The following is a 15,330-nucleotide window of genomic DNA, read 5'->3' as shown; positions in this document are numbered from 1 at the left end:
TTTTCTCGTATAAATAAGCGGTGCCAATTCTTACATTTCTATTTTTCTTATAGAAACATCAAAGACGAGGTTCGATAGAAGCATTAATATGTAGGTAACATTTATTTTGCGGGAACATAAATGTTTAGTTTGTTTTCTACACTGTGTCACAAATCGTACCTTTAATGTATGTAAGTATACATTAAAATAAAGGTGTTTTCTTCGCAGGAAAAATGAGTCTTAATTTAAAAGCAAAAACGTCGACATTTCCTGAAAAAAGGTCCAATGTAACGCATAAATACATGTTAAATTCTCGGGTCTTGTCAACTTCCGCGATAATATTCAAACCAAGTAATAAAACCGCAAAGTGTGCGATTTAATGATGACATAAACGATTAAGGGGGACTTAAAGTCATAACCGTTGCGATTTGTCGCAAAAGTGAGTATAACGTCGCGTGTAACGTGCCTTTAATGTGGATGTGGCTTTATGCAACCGAATGTCATGATTGCCCTGATTGGCCGATTTGTAACACGCCAACGTGCATCGTATGAACCGGCAAATGACGGGAGAATCGTGTTATGTTACAGGATTTGCGCATTAATGGTTTATGTTCAGGTCAACCCAATTTTGCCGGGGTATCGTTTTCGTAGGGATATTTTTATTAAAGATATTGGATTTTCCGTAGGGTACTAAACAATCTTACTTCTTACATACGTGTTAGTAAGATGATTATGGATTCATGGATTACAGCACAATGTAGCTCGTATGTGGCTATGACAATCCAATAAATTCTGTCATCGACAGCGTTAACAAATCACGCAAATCTATAAACATTTTAAGTTATCGCCAAATAGATATTCAATCTTGTGAAAAAAGCAATATTTATTTGGCTTTCAGTATCTAAAATATTATTGTATATCAGCCAAATATTCCTTGCCAAAATCTAGATAGGCACTAAGTCAAATAGCGTAAAGGATTTGGAAACCTAAGTGGAAAGTCGGATTCAAAATACTAAGTTATTGGACGTAATCCAGGATTGGTAGGACAAATATATCTTGTTCTAGCTAGGGATTGTAGAGAGTAGGTATCCAAACCCCAACATTAGAATAAGGATATAGGAGAAGGAATAAGGAACAACATTAGAATAAGGAATAAGGAAAAATATTTTTCTATAATAGAAAATTTTGTAGACAACGGTAATTTGGTTTGCACCTAATTATTACGCTATGTTACTCGATTTCGAAATTCTTAGCATGGCATATTGATCATCTCTAGTCCGTGGCTCTTACATGATTGCCAAAAATACGTAGTTGACTTGATGATAAATCTACCTATATTTAATACTTTAAAGCCCAGGATACACAAGCATGCATTGGCTAAAATGTCCCACGATATGTAGGCGACAACGCGTAACTCATGTCCGTAGCAATGTCGTGTCGCGCGATGTTGCGAGACATGTTGACCAAAGTCCAGCATTGTCCTGCTATTTTACTTAATGTCGCTGGCGACATGCGTCACAGGACATTTGTCCCCTAGTGTATTCTTGGCTTTACGACCACAAGACGATGCCAATGTATTATATTCATAGGGACCGAATACGCGTGTTATCCATTACAGGGCAAAGGCTTCGTCTCAAACAAAAAAGAGATACTTTGTATTATTTTTTCCTGTTGCCAATTTGTTTATTTTATTTGCTGTTGTCTATTTTATTTTGATGCTACAATAATAAGGAGATAAGTCTAATTCAATGTACAATTTCGATGGTATTTTAAATTGAAGAATTATTTCATGTAAAAATAGAATATGTTTATACAAGATTTCTCTAATTTATTCATAGAAATACTTGTATTATGTATATTTCTGTTTGAAGACGAGAGGTAAATAAGATTGTACACAAATTGCTTGGAAAAAACACATTACTCTCTCTGAGCTAAGCTACTCGTAACATGGGTGATTGTTGTGATACTAATTTACTGATTAGCTGATTGTGGCTAATCTTGACAAGTTATTTTAGTAGAAAAGAAAAGGTCAGACTAACATACGTCTCGATGAATTTTCTGTGGTGGATGAGTACTGTCAAACTATCTCATCGTAAGTCTAGTTATCGAGATTGCTGCAGACAACCTAGCGCCGGAGCTGCGGACTACCTAGCGGGTCTATCGCTCGAAGTAGTAACGATCTTTAGTCAGTATCTGTTGATATTGATTTTTCACAAAGTTATAGATTACACATTTTTTGAACTAGTGCTTTCCCATCAGCAAAAAACGTCTATCAAAATTCTATAAGTATAACTTTTTTGATCCCATCGAAAAATAATACTCATAACGTTATCCCATTAATATTACGAGACAAAACTTTACGTAGAGAGAAAAAAACATGGCACATTTATTTATTCCATACAGCTAGCAACACGAAGATGAATTTCGTCCCACAATTCGCATATTCAGAGCTCATCTTGTGTTGTGCCGTACAATGCTTAAGCTGAAGGGAGTGTTGCCCGTCTCCATATGATAATGCGACTTCACACGTTTTCATGTAAATTGTATTACCAGCTTTTTCATTCTTTTAAATTGAGAAATTCTCGTTTGTTATGTGTTGTGTTTTGGGTCTGACGGCGTAAATGAATACTTTGATCATCGCATGATTGTTTACGAGTCTTTGTTTTGCTTTCTTTGTAAGAGAATTTCTTTTTAAATAAGGTTTTAAATATTCCATTAGAGTGAAAAATGTAATAGGTATGGTAATGTTTAACTTTATATCACATTTGTTTTTATTTTAGACCTCTTTTTTGTAATACAAAGACAAGGATAGTAATTGAAGTGTTATTACTTATGTCCCAGAGTGGGTTGCTAAAAGATTACCCCACAAAATATTCTCAACGTGTACTATCCTGAGTATTATACGAAAAAAGCAAAAATATAGTTACGAGACAAGAACAAGATGACACGTGTGCTATTTCCTAAAACAAATGACTTGTACTTTGTACAAAATGTAAGATATTACAGTACTAGAACTTACATTATTCGCATCTCGCAAAGACCTAAATAACTGTTCTTAAAACAATTTCTCCGCGACTCCATTTTCATAATGTGCCGCCACCGCAGCACTTTACGAAACGTCTGCGAACAGTTTACGAGTACCTATTTCGTAAAATGCAGACTTCATAATATTCCAATGTGGTATGATCTGCCGGTTATCGATAGCTTGAATCGTAAAGCGACGACCTTCGACGATCGGCGGCGACGCGACGTCAAAAAACTATTTAAAGTTGCTTAGGAGTAAATATCAGCTTATGAAGGTTGGATTATATTTTTTGTGTAACATTTTGTTTCTCTAATCGATTTGTGATGTAACTGTAAAAATATGATTGTTTAATCAATAACTGGTTATAATGTTAGAAGTCGCCAAGTCTACTGTAAAAAATCCTAACTCTATTCGTGGATTAAAACATATTAAATGACAGTACGTACGAGTACAAGGATTTTTTTAATGTCGTGCCGGAGGTCCAATTAACCCCCTTCCCAATCTTTCCATTCCCCGATTCCTAAACGCAAAAGGCCAGAAATGCACTTGTAACACCTCTGATGTTTCGGGTGTCCATGGGCGGCTAGCGCGTGGCGTTACTAGTCCATACCGAAAATTATTCTTTTTATTTAGAAGTTAAATTTTATACTTAAAGTTTAACTTCTTTATTTCAGAGGTAGGTGTTTATCGCTTCGATAAACTCCTTCCCAAGGATCGATCACACCGAGTAATCCCACTTAGTCAACTATGCAGGAGCGAGTGTTATGTAAACAGGTGCACACAATCCCTTCACTTAGTCTAGTGAGTCGGGAACCCGACACGTCTGAAGTTAGATCACGTGCAAAACAAACACCTTTATAACTCCAATCTGTCTTTTTGTTTGTTTAATCTAACGTCAGTGTACTATACTTATCTATTTACATAAAAGTAGAGGTTCATTGATCCACATATCTATTGCAAACTCATTAATCATCATCATGTACATTGTACATACCTAATTTATTTCTTACAGATATTTAGTACATAGATTAAATGGATATTTAAAATACTTTATCGGCCTTATAATGGTTTCTCATGGTCAGCAGTAATGCTTGAGGCTTCAATCAATGGATCAAATGTTCCATAAGATTGTAAAAAAAAGATAAAAAATAAACATAAAATGTTTGCATTTCTTCCATTTAATTTACCACTTACTCATAAAGTACACTCGAGTTCGTAGAACACAAAAACCAATAAAAAAAAACAATATTTTCTCTGAAAACTCCTCTATCTAAAGTAGTGATTAATTGACTGGATTATGAGATTGTGTACAGAAGCTGGTAAAACGATACTGTCCGCTAAAAGGAACGCTGAGCAAGGAATATTTGGTGTCAAACTAAACTTAAACAATATTGTTTGCAGTCTCGACTACCTGAGACTGGGACTAATAGATTGTCTAGTAGAAGTTTGTCATTGAATTTGTTAAATTTTGATCCAACTTTGGATCGAAATAGTACCAAAGAGTAGTGACGCCTGTCATTTGCAAAGGGTCTTTGTTTGTAGATTGTTCTGCTATCGTATAATTATTTTATCGTATGATTGCTATTAAAGTCTCTCAGTGTTCCCTTTGTATTTTTGACTACGTCCTAATTGAGTTTTTAAGATCGTATGATTTTTTTTTTCGGTTTATCGAAAATTTTCTCAGTTAGTAGCACGGAGTCTGGAACTATGCCCAGTATATGGCAATAGGTTCACCCTCTATTATATGGGACTTATAACATCAATGGTGAAATGTGGGTGTACATTATATGGCAGCTTTCGTACCGTAATGTCCACCTCTGCCTACCCCTTAGGGAGTTGCATTAATTTGTAGATTGTCGGATCGGTTGTAATCTATAATCAATTTCAAATAATAATTCTGTGTTTTCTTTTGGAGACGTTTAGTAAAAAAAATGATATTGTCGACCTAGAAAACATTCGTACCGTAACTCATAATAGCAACCTAATTACCGAACAAAAATAGACCATCGTTCCAGTTTCTAAAGCAGGATAGATGACTCTGTAAGCAGCAAGCTTTCTAAAACCTGATAGATGGCAGAACGCAAAGCCGGTGCGCCCGTAAATTTAATATTATGAACACTCCGTCAATATTGAACGTCGGACCTCGCAGTACCTACAATGTTTAGCCAAGATATGACGTACCATCTAAGCTTAGTATTAGGAGTAATATTAGCACTAAAACATTATGAATATCTATGCGAACGGGTCAAGTTGTTTTGCTGAGAAGTGATCTTATGCCGTCAGTATGACGCTTTTGGTGTGAGCTGGGTAAATTGTTTCGTTCGTGTATCATCGTGTATGTCGTATGTATGTATTAGGTCCTTTTTTCTCTGTGATGTTTAGTGGTATATCTTTTTTGGCCAGTCATGATGTTAGTTTTATGTATTAGGAAATATAGTGACTGTCACATTGAGCAATGTCTCAGTTTTATATGTACAGTTCATTGATCTTACAGTTATCGATTAATAAGTCTTATTTACTCTTACCTTTTTCTTCAGCGATGTTTTATACTAAAAACAGGTAACGAAGTAGAATTAATTCTTCTTGTTCAACAATTTCCTTTACAAACCATTCCAATTCAACAGAGAACGTCAATACACTAACTTAAAGAACTTTAGCACCTCCACGAAACGTAAGAGTAGCTTCTATTTCGTACAATACTTGAAACTCAATAGACTAGTTCTAACAATGATTGTAAGTAAACAGCCTGCACCCGACGCCGTTCGTTTCGAACAATCTTTCCGTTCCGAGAGCCTATTCTTCCATTTTGTTTGTTCGTTTGAAAGGAATCGCAATTATCGACTACGTTGGCGTAAGCCTCTCTACGGAACCACGCTTTATTATTGGGGAGAGGTAATGTTTTGTACAAATATGCTTTTTGATATTGTGACAGGGTTTTTTTAGGATAGGAATATTCTTTGTCTTCAAAAATTCGCTGCGTTTCCTTATTCTTGTGTACACTGTGTTGGTGGTTCGATGATCATATCTAATCTTTTTTTTTTGCTGAAAATATCAATAAAATATTTGTCCCCTCTCTGTGACTACTTATGGTGCGGATACTCCAATTTGATGAACATAATTTTCGTCTTTGTTACAAGGATATAAAGTTGATAATTGTAGTAGCTGCTGAACCTGCTGGTGTGTTTTCGTGGGATTTGCTATTTAACATCAAAGCTTGTATTTCAAATACACTTGAACTCACCATTAAATTACTATAACTTGTTAAAATCCACTGAATGCAAGTAGTATTCCTCGTATTCATCATATTTTACAGTATTGTTCTAAGTAAATGTATGTAGGTACTACTTATAAAGGTTCTGAGTACTGAACGGGGTTATAGGAAATGAAATATGAAATTATTGTATGTGGAAGGTATTAGAAATTGATTGGAATTGAGACCGAATGTTTGGTCTCCAATCCAAATTAATTTTCGGGATTGATAGGTGCTTTAATTGCATATTATGTATAATGTACTTTGAATTGGTTTTATTCAGTAAATCTATGTAATTTTGTGATAGGTGGTAGATATGAGAAGTAGTGTAGTATGTCACACAAAGTAAATTTACTATTTGCCTTTTGCATTATGTATTTTAATTTAATAGATATTTTCATTGACAGTAATTTATGACTGATCAATGTGTTGTGAAATGTTATGGCGGTTGTTGTGAGGCTGAAATGTTTCCATATACCTCTACTAGGTATTCTTTAAAGGACTATTATGTTTACGTATAACAGAAAAAAATAATATTCGAAGACGAGGTAGACAGAGTTGTACAAATATAAAATTTCTATCTTAACGTTTCACTATATCAGTAAAGTGCTCAAAAACCTGTAACACTTTCATAAAAACAGAAAACTCCTCATAATTTTATAAGCACCATGTCCCAATAAATTGTCAACAGCACACAAGAAAACTGACGTCTTAACATGATCCCTTTTTTCACCTTTTTATGACACAGGCAAAAATCAGCCTTCGGGTATGGGTAAAATATGCATCGTCATATGTTTAGAAGAAATTGAGAAGGGTTTTATTAATGGAGTATATGGTTGAGCTAGCACTTTCCCAACATGTACCTTTTCTACTCACCTTGCAGTTTTTAGGTAATATCATCGGACTTTTGGACTGAGATTGATTACCTACTTTTAAGGTATATGTGGGATGGTATTAAAATGTTATATGCTGCACAAACCAGTTTACGACTGTATTGTCACGAATATCTTAATCATATTAAAGCTTTACGTCTTTGTATTGCATATTTTTATGAATTAGAGTTAATTGTGGTGAATTAATTGCCATAATTTTTATGGGTCCCTAGTGTGGTTTGAAAATAATCTAGTAACTATGATGAAATAAGTAATTGCGTAGTAAATTAAACATATGAATAAGTAAGCCTATTTAGAATATCATAATTCTGATTTTTAAATTTAGTTATTTCTTAAATAAAGTTATTTCTAAGTAAATAATTTACTACATAGATAAAAAAATATATTTTTCAAACTTGTAAGAAATAGAACAAAAACCGATTTCCTTTCGACAGATTGATAGTAATTGTATTGAAGAAAAAGAACAATTATTTTCAAAGTAAAATGTTATCTTTATAGAAAATGGCACACGCTGACGTGAACTCGACGGCTGTCTCTATTCCAACCGGGTCAATCGGAAAAAATAACGGAAAATTAGTCTGAATCTCTTTTGTAAGGTTTTCGCAGAAATGTAGACATGTATGTTATATTATTATATGTAGAGGTATCATCATCAACAGCCTATAAGTACTGACCAAAGGCCTCCCGCATGGAGAAGGTTTGAACATTAATCACTACGCTTGCTCAATGGGGTTGGCGATTTCAAACTTATAATCAGAAATTATAGTCGCAGGTTTTCTCACGATAAATATATTTTTTTGACGACGATCAATCACGATAAATATAGTGAATTCTCCCGCTTTGGGCAAGGCAAGAGGGAGTGTGAGACTCTGAAAACTACTAACTAAAAACCACACCGTTCCTACCCCTGCTTTTCAAGCCGGAACCCCGGTAATCCCCCTAGGTAGTCCGCAGCTTCGGAGCGATAAGAATAGTTACATTTAAATATATGTATTTGATTTGACGTTTCAAAAGTGCCTTATTTAGGATTAATTGAAATAAATGCTTTGACTTTGACTTTGAATTGTATTTATTTGTTTTTGTGATGTAAGATTTAGATTTATAATATTATAACTTTTGTGCGACATACTAAATTAATTATTATGTTTTTCAGATTATTCATCATGTATTTATAACGTGCGAATTATTTAACGAGGAACTTGAGTAGTTTACTCGTGCGTACGAAAACAGATTTTAATTATAAAATACATTATCATACACTTTAATATGTAGTATGCAATTAATATAGGTATAATGAAATACAATATTTAATTCTATTAATTACTTGGAATATACCAATTTTTTGGGCAATGTTTTTACTATGTTTACGCCAAGTAATTATTTTGGTTTAAGCTTAATTAATTTGGTTATTCATTATATATCATATTGAGAAGTTTGTACACAGTTGATTCTATTATATTATGTCACTTTTTATATACGACCGACTTTTTTGTGATTTTGACTGATCTACAAGCATGAATAAGCAAATACGATTACAAGCAAGTACGATCTATATAAAGATGTGAATAAAAAGAGTTAATGTCAGACATCCAAACAATGTATATGGGTTGTTTAGCTGTCACAAATCATACATTCTAAAAAAAAGATTTGTGAGATAAATAAGAATAAGTCTATGTTACTAGTTTAATTACATGCTAACGCGCGCTTAGCAAGCTTATGTATGCGTGTGTTTAGGCTTATTCAGACCAATACATGTAAAATGCGAGGAGATGTAACTAAAACGTACGCTTAACGCTTTCCATCTGAACATAGGCTTACGCATCCCAAAAAAGCGTGGCTTCATGAAAAAAGAATATTAAATTGTAGTTTAAAAAGGTCTATCTTCTAACTTTTTCCAAGTTGAACACATTAACCTCGGCAATATTTTCCTCACATTAAAAAACGTAATGGAAATGTAATGTTAGTTAAAGCACATCACATTGTACCCACAAAACAGTGGAAAGCAAAATGAGTCAAATTAAAAATGGTGGTCTTTCAAAACGTTCCTCGCTCCGTTTTATTTCACAGTAATTATGCAAAATTTTTAGCTTCGCATAGCACCTTTGGGCGGTTTTCCCAACTTAATTATTTTTTTCTCTTCTATCATAACCGTTCCTTAAAGAGATATTATATTTAAATTGTAATTAAGGAGACTTTCTTCAAAATTATTAATGTTTAATTATATTTTGCCTTTTTAGTTGAATTACTTAATTTTGAGTTTTGTTGATGTTTATATTGTAAATAACAGAAAAGATAAAAATAATTAAATATAAGAATAAATAGAAAAGATTATTTCCCTTTTTTATTTTATATTGCAATGCTTGTTGCAGTAGGTATACCTAAACCAGTAAACGAACAGACGGATCATCTGATGGTAAGCAATCGCCGCCACCGTAAGCAATCGTAGACACCTGAAACACCAGATGTAAAAAAGTTTTTAGTATTTTTTTTAAGAACATTGTAAAAACGTAAGCAATATATAAGCGTCGCGTCGGTCTGTATTTACCAAATACAAAAACTAGTAATTATTGTCACACCCAACTTTACACAAGTAAATACAATACTAATCCAAAACCGAACACATGTTGCCAAGCATCGTCTCTGAAGGACAAAATAGTGAATATTACCTTGCATGTTTTGGGGTCTGAAGTTAATAATTAATGTCAAAGGGACCACCGCAGGCCCTAATTCAGTACATCTCAAAACTAATATGTTTTTACTCCAACGAGCTCTAAAATTGGTTTCCATATAAGGTTTACCTCTAGAAGTTTAAACTCAAAAGGATTTAACTTGGAAAGATACATAGTATAGTACTAGAGGTCAATGATATAATTATATTAATATCGACACTAATGTGACATTTTCCGAGTTATATTTACTTTCTAAGATTATTTAGACACCACTGAGAAACGGTGAAGGAAAACATCGTGAGGAAACCTGGACTTATAATTTCTAATTATAAGTTTGAAATCGTCAACCCGCATTGAGCAAGCATAGTCATAAATGCTCAAACCTACTCCGTGTGAGAAGAGGCCTTTGGTCAGCAAAGGCCACCTACAGGCTGAACATGTGTGATCTGAAAGATATGTACCTCATACGCCAATAAATCTAGAACTTATCAAGTTCTAGACTTTCACACGCTCTTAGAACTTCAGAACATTCTAATAATACTAAATTATTGTTTTAGGCGATCCTCTGCCTGTAAGAAATGTGAGCAAGTTTTATAAGACGAAGGGACATAGAAAAATAAGTAGTACGAAATAAAGGGATTTTTCGCATTAATCTTTAGTTATCTTGGCGACCTTTTTTGGGAATGGGAAGAGTTCTTTATGAATTTTGTATGAGTGTATGGTCCAAATGGTATGTGTTTGATGTGTGTATGCATTAGTTACGGGAAACTACGGAAACTATGCTAGGTAATGTTTGTGTAATTCAATTTACGAAATAGCTTTGTTCAGTTATTGTAGGCAGGATGAATCAGTCATATAACATGTTAAAAAATGAATGACTATCGTAAACTCAGACGAATATTATGATTTATTATTTTAAATGTAAGAAGCATAGACATAATATGAACTTAAATACATAGACTAAGTAAAATTAAAAAGTAAGACTAAAATATTTACCACTTAAAAGTAAAAACTACAGGTATATGTAACAAACATAACAACTAATTTATTAGTTTTTACTTTTTCCGTTTTAATAGTTACACTGTAAGCAGCGTCAAAGAAATAGTCCTCATCCGAGTCGTGAGATATAGTGCCCAAAAGACTGACAATTCAGACTAGATAATTTAAATAAATATACTCAAAGGATACAGAATATTACGTCCAAAAATTTAAATAGAAAATCAAAAATCTAACAGTATATCCAAGCAGTTTTTGCAATACAGTTTATACCACAGTTATACGATAAAATATATTTTGCAAAAATATTTTCTGCCTAGATTTTTACAGCCGTTTCTATGTGGGTCAGTCACAGGCACATTACGTGACCTACCTTCGTACATAACACGAAACGGTAATAACAATTTCGTTTAAAATAATTACTTAAATACATAAGTTAGAGTTGTAAATAAAAATAAAAAAGTATGACAGGTTAATTTTAGTGTGATGTAGGATAAAGATAGGGTTTGTTATTTATCTTTTTATTGCAGTACCGTGACTATATAAGCTCACGTTTTTAGGGTGGTGCTGTATGCCAAGGTTACTGAATGACCAGTATTGCTGCGGCCACACTAATGGAATATGCCATTGATTATGGCGATAATTGATGTTTGTACGAACATTTAAAGTTCATAATCGTTCATTTGTTTTCAAAATCAATGGCATATTCCATTAGTGTGGCCCCAACATAACTATGTAAACTCTTTTCTGTATTTCTTTATAAGATTCTCAACTTTAACGTTTCGATATAAAGTCGAAAATACAATGAAAGAAATTGACAGATATGATTAGGTTGATCTACTAGTTACATATAGTTACAATCCGGTTATCATGATCTCGATTTTTATGATGTGTCCTCACATTGAAAGAGCAATTTATATTGGTTATGCATAGCTTGATGTGAAGCCGTGTACAAGTTTTATTTCAGTTCCTTTTTACTTACGTGTTAGTCGAAAATAGATAAGGGTTGGAACACGCGAGTGTCATATAACTTTTATTGTTGCATAGGTGTGTACCAATTAGGCCTATTGCGTTGTTAGGGAAATTGGTGAAATTGTTTCGTAATGGAGTGGTTTGGGTTTGAAATTTTGTTTTAGTCAACTGGTCAGGTATATTATATCTATTGTCAATTGTTATTTTTGTGCATGTTACTTTGAGTAGTTTAAGTAATGCGAAAGATTATGATAAAACGTAATTAACGTAGTTTAAGTGTGGGAGAGCCATGCTTCAGTGATATCACGGCCTCACAGAAAACCAAAGTAAAACAACGCTTGCGTTGTGTTTCAATATGTGAGAGCGATTTCCAGAGGCCCAAAGTCTTATCTCCGAGTCCCCAACGACCCTTAAATTCCTAACCCCCAAAAGGCCGCCAACGTACTTGCAACGTCTCTATTGTTTCGAGTGTCTATAGGCGGCAGCGATTGCTTACCATCAGGTGATTTGTCTGCTCATTTACCGGCAACTTTTTGTATAATATTTTTTTTACGCTCGCTATGTGAAAATAGCGTTTGACAAAAACGACTAATTTCGTGGTGTGCTCAGTAAAAAGATGAGTCAAAAGGTCTTAGATTAGTTAGCTCCTATTTAAATATTCTCTTACTCCATGCACTTTCCACGAACAAACAACTGCGTGTAAGTACATTTATTTTTCGTCTCGGCGTTCAGTGAAATGGGTCAAGTGCAACTTCGCCAGGCGTTTCTCGTCTGACGTTCCATAATGAATCCTGTCATTTCTTCGACCACGATTGTTTGACTTTCTTCGCGTTCAAACAATCAGATTCTACGTTCATTTTATTCTTAATAATTTCACTATTACTGGAATTGACTGTTAGAGTGTGGTATTTGGTTGTAAAATAGCTTTTTATTACATTAATTTTTTTTGGTTTTATAGAACGTTAACCTAAATTAGGTTTATAAACATATAATTTACATATACATCACACACAGGTTTAAACCAATTATTTGTGGATCACCAAAGAGTTGATCCCTGCGACAATTGGACCCGCGATACGACACGCAGCAGCCAGTTGCCATGATCATGATTTTATCTCGATATATTATATTATATTATAGGTAACATATAACATACCAGTCCGAACATAGCAATTGCGAAAACATAACCAAAAGTACTTTATTCCTAGACCTATCAAGTTCAGCGTCTATACTCAATTGACCATCGAAGTACTTGAATCGTCCAACTCAAAGGTAATTTTCTTCAGATTCCTATCCACTTGCCTAGTCCTAGTTTTTTTTTTATTGAAATACTTTTACCCTAACGACATATCCTGCTTGTAATCGAGCATGAGTGGACTAGACACCATTAATTTGTCTTTTGTCTAGAACAGCAAGATAAATTGTTTGGACAAAAAATATTGTGGCTATAAAACCATTATGCTTCGTAGCCGTTTATTGCGACATACTTGTGTAATCGATCTTTTTTATCTATAGTTTACAGAATAGTTTAGTTATAGAGAGAAAGGCGTGGTAATTTGAAGATTTGGCTATTTGATAGAATTGTAGAAAAATACACATAATATACTCGTAAACATCTTTGACATTTTATTTTAGGTATTTCCTAAAGAAGTTGCGTTTTTTGCTAATGTTGTTTATTTTTTGTTGTATCAAGCTTGCTCACGAATAATATGAAAGTCAAAGTCAACGGGAAATCATTTATTTGTTAAGGATCTATGGCAATTTATCAAGAAGGTAATATATAGCACAAAGTAACCCGTAAAATCAATAGAAAAGAGGTAATTCTCCAAGTTGTAAACCAAACAAAATCGCGTCCTCCACTTTTCCTTATGAGAAAATAACTAAAATTTTATGTCATCATTATTTTCAATGGCTCCCCTACCCAAATCGTTCCATTTCAGTTAGATCCAACTACTGAATAACTTATGACGGTGTAATTTGCACTGAACTGAAGGGATGCCAACCACTCTGGGACACAGATAGTGGAAGCCGGTCATACATTCCTAACATACAATACCCTCCTTTTATATCACCGTTTTAATAACAACAGTTATGGCTAAGATAAAATTATTTATGTTAGCGCCATTCAATATAGTTTTGTCAAGCTAATTTCGACTTTGGTAGTCCAAGGAACAGAGTTGGTTTTCAATTGTTTTTCTGTCCAGACTTAGATTGTTTAATGCTCGCGGTTGGGCATTATTGGAATTCCGAGGCTATAGATATACTGATTAAAAATTCTATTCGTGTTATGTTTTTGGGAATTATTTCAATTTTTTATTGACATAAACGCAAAAAAGCGTCGATAGGTTAGCTAAACAACATTTGATCTTCAAAAATGGCACACTTACGGACACCTGAATACATTGACGGTACAACGAAACTCTGACGAAAAATGAGGCTAATTAGCTACATTTTAACATGCCACCTTCTAAACATTTATTACCTATCTACACCTTTTATACCTGCACTTTGTGCGCTGATTTTAAACGTATGTTTTTGGCATAACCATTACCTATTTATAAATATTATTACGAAGAAGATTCGAACGAAGAAATGTAGACATGGTTTATAAATATAGAAAAGACGTCGCATTAAGAAAGTTGCTAAAAATTAAATATGTAGTATCAAACACCAGAAAAAAGGTTCCAGACAAAGTCAAATCAATAGAAAGGCTGTTTAGCATGCATTTTTAATGGCGACCGTCAAGTATTAGTAGCCTCAGCCGTAGCCTCGTCAATCGATATTGCTCCAACTTTTATTGGCACTTGCATTGCGAGCTCGTAAAATAAAATGAAAGGATATGTGCCAATTTGCAGTACGTTACCCAGTTTGAAAGCCCTAAGGGTTAAAGTGTAAAGGGGGTGCGTAAATGTGCTGATTTCATGTTGGTACAGCGTGTTTTTTTTCCGAAGAGGCGTGTAAAAGTAAAAATGTTCATTTTTACGTTTCTCTTCTTGTAGTTTTAATCTGTGAGTATATCGTAGCTACATGTTTACGTAATTGTGGTCGTATTTGAGAAATAAAGTGTCTTTATATTTATTAACTTGAAAAAGGAGAACGTACTAACGTTTTACGTAACGTTTTTTATACCCGAAGGTAGGCAGAGGTCATTATGGCACGTATGGAGACCACTTTTTACCATTTACGTTATAAGTCCCATGTAATTGGAGGTGAGCTTATTACGAAAAACACCCATTTGTAGTTTGCCTGACCCGGGAAGCGAACCCGAGACCTCTTGCCCCCCAGCCGCACTTGCACTCTTCCAACGAGGCAGACTACCTTTGACTGTGTTTTTTAATTAAATTGGATTCTCGGAGAATGACGTTAAAGTTAAAATTGTATTAAACTACACAGACGAGGTACAAAGTTCATTAGTCTGAAGACTTCCAACATGTTTCTTACTTAACTAGTTAGCCAAGTTTAAGAATTGCATAAAGTTGTGAATTTAATAGTTCTTATAAGGAAGTGTTACTTCCTTAATGCAATTTATTCGCGTTTATCCAATTC

At 33.9% G+C, this 15,330-nt stretch overlaps 1 protein-coding gene across 1 annotated transcript in view; it reads left to right on the top strand.

Moving 5' to 3' along the window:
* Nucleotides 1-15,330, top strand: part of LOC118276428 (octopamine receptor) — a 59,171-nt gene that overhangs the window by 19,994 nt on the left and 23,847 nt on the right. The gene's annotated exons all lie outside the window — the stretch shown is intronic.

The sequence above is a fragment of the Spodoptera frugiperda genome, chromosome 31 (assembly GCF_023101765.2).
Source record: "Spodoptera frugiperda isolate SF20-4 chromosome 31, AGI-APGP_CSIRO_Sfru_2.0, whole genome shotgun sequence".
Lineage (NCBI taxonomy): Eukaryota > Metazoa > Arthropoda > Insecta > Lepidoptera > Noctuidae > Spodoptera > Spodoptera frugiperda.
Note: the sequence above shows the minus strand (reverse complement) of the source record. Positions and strands in the feature narration are given on the sequence as shown.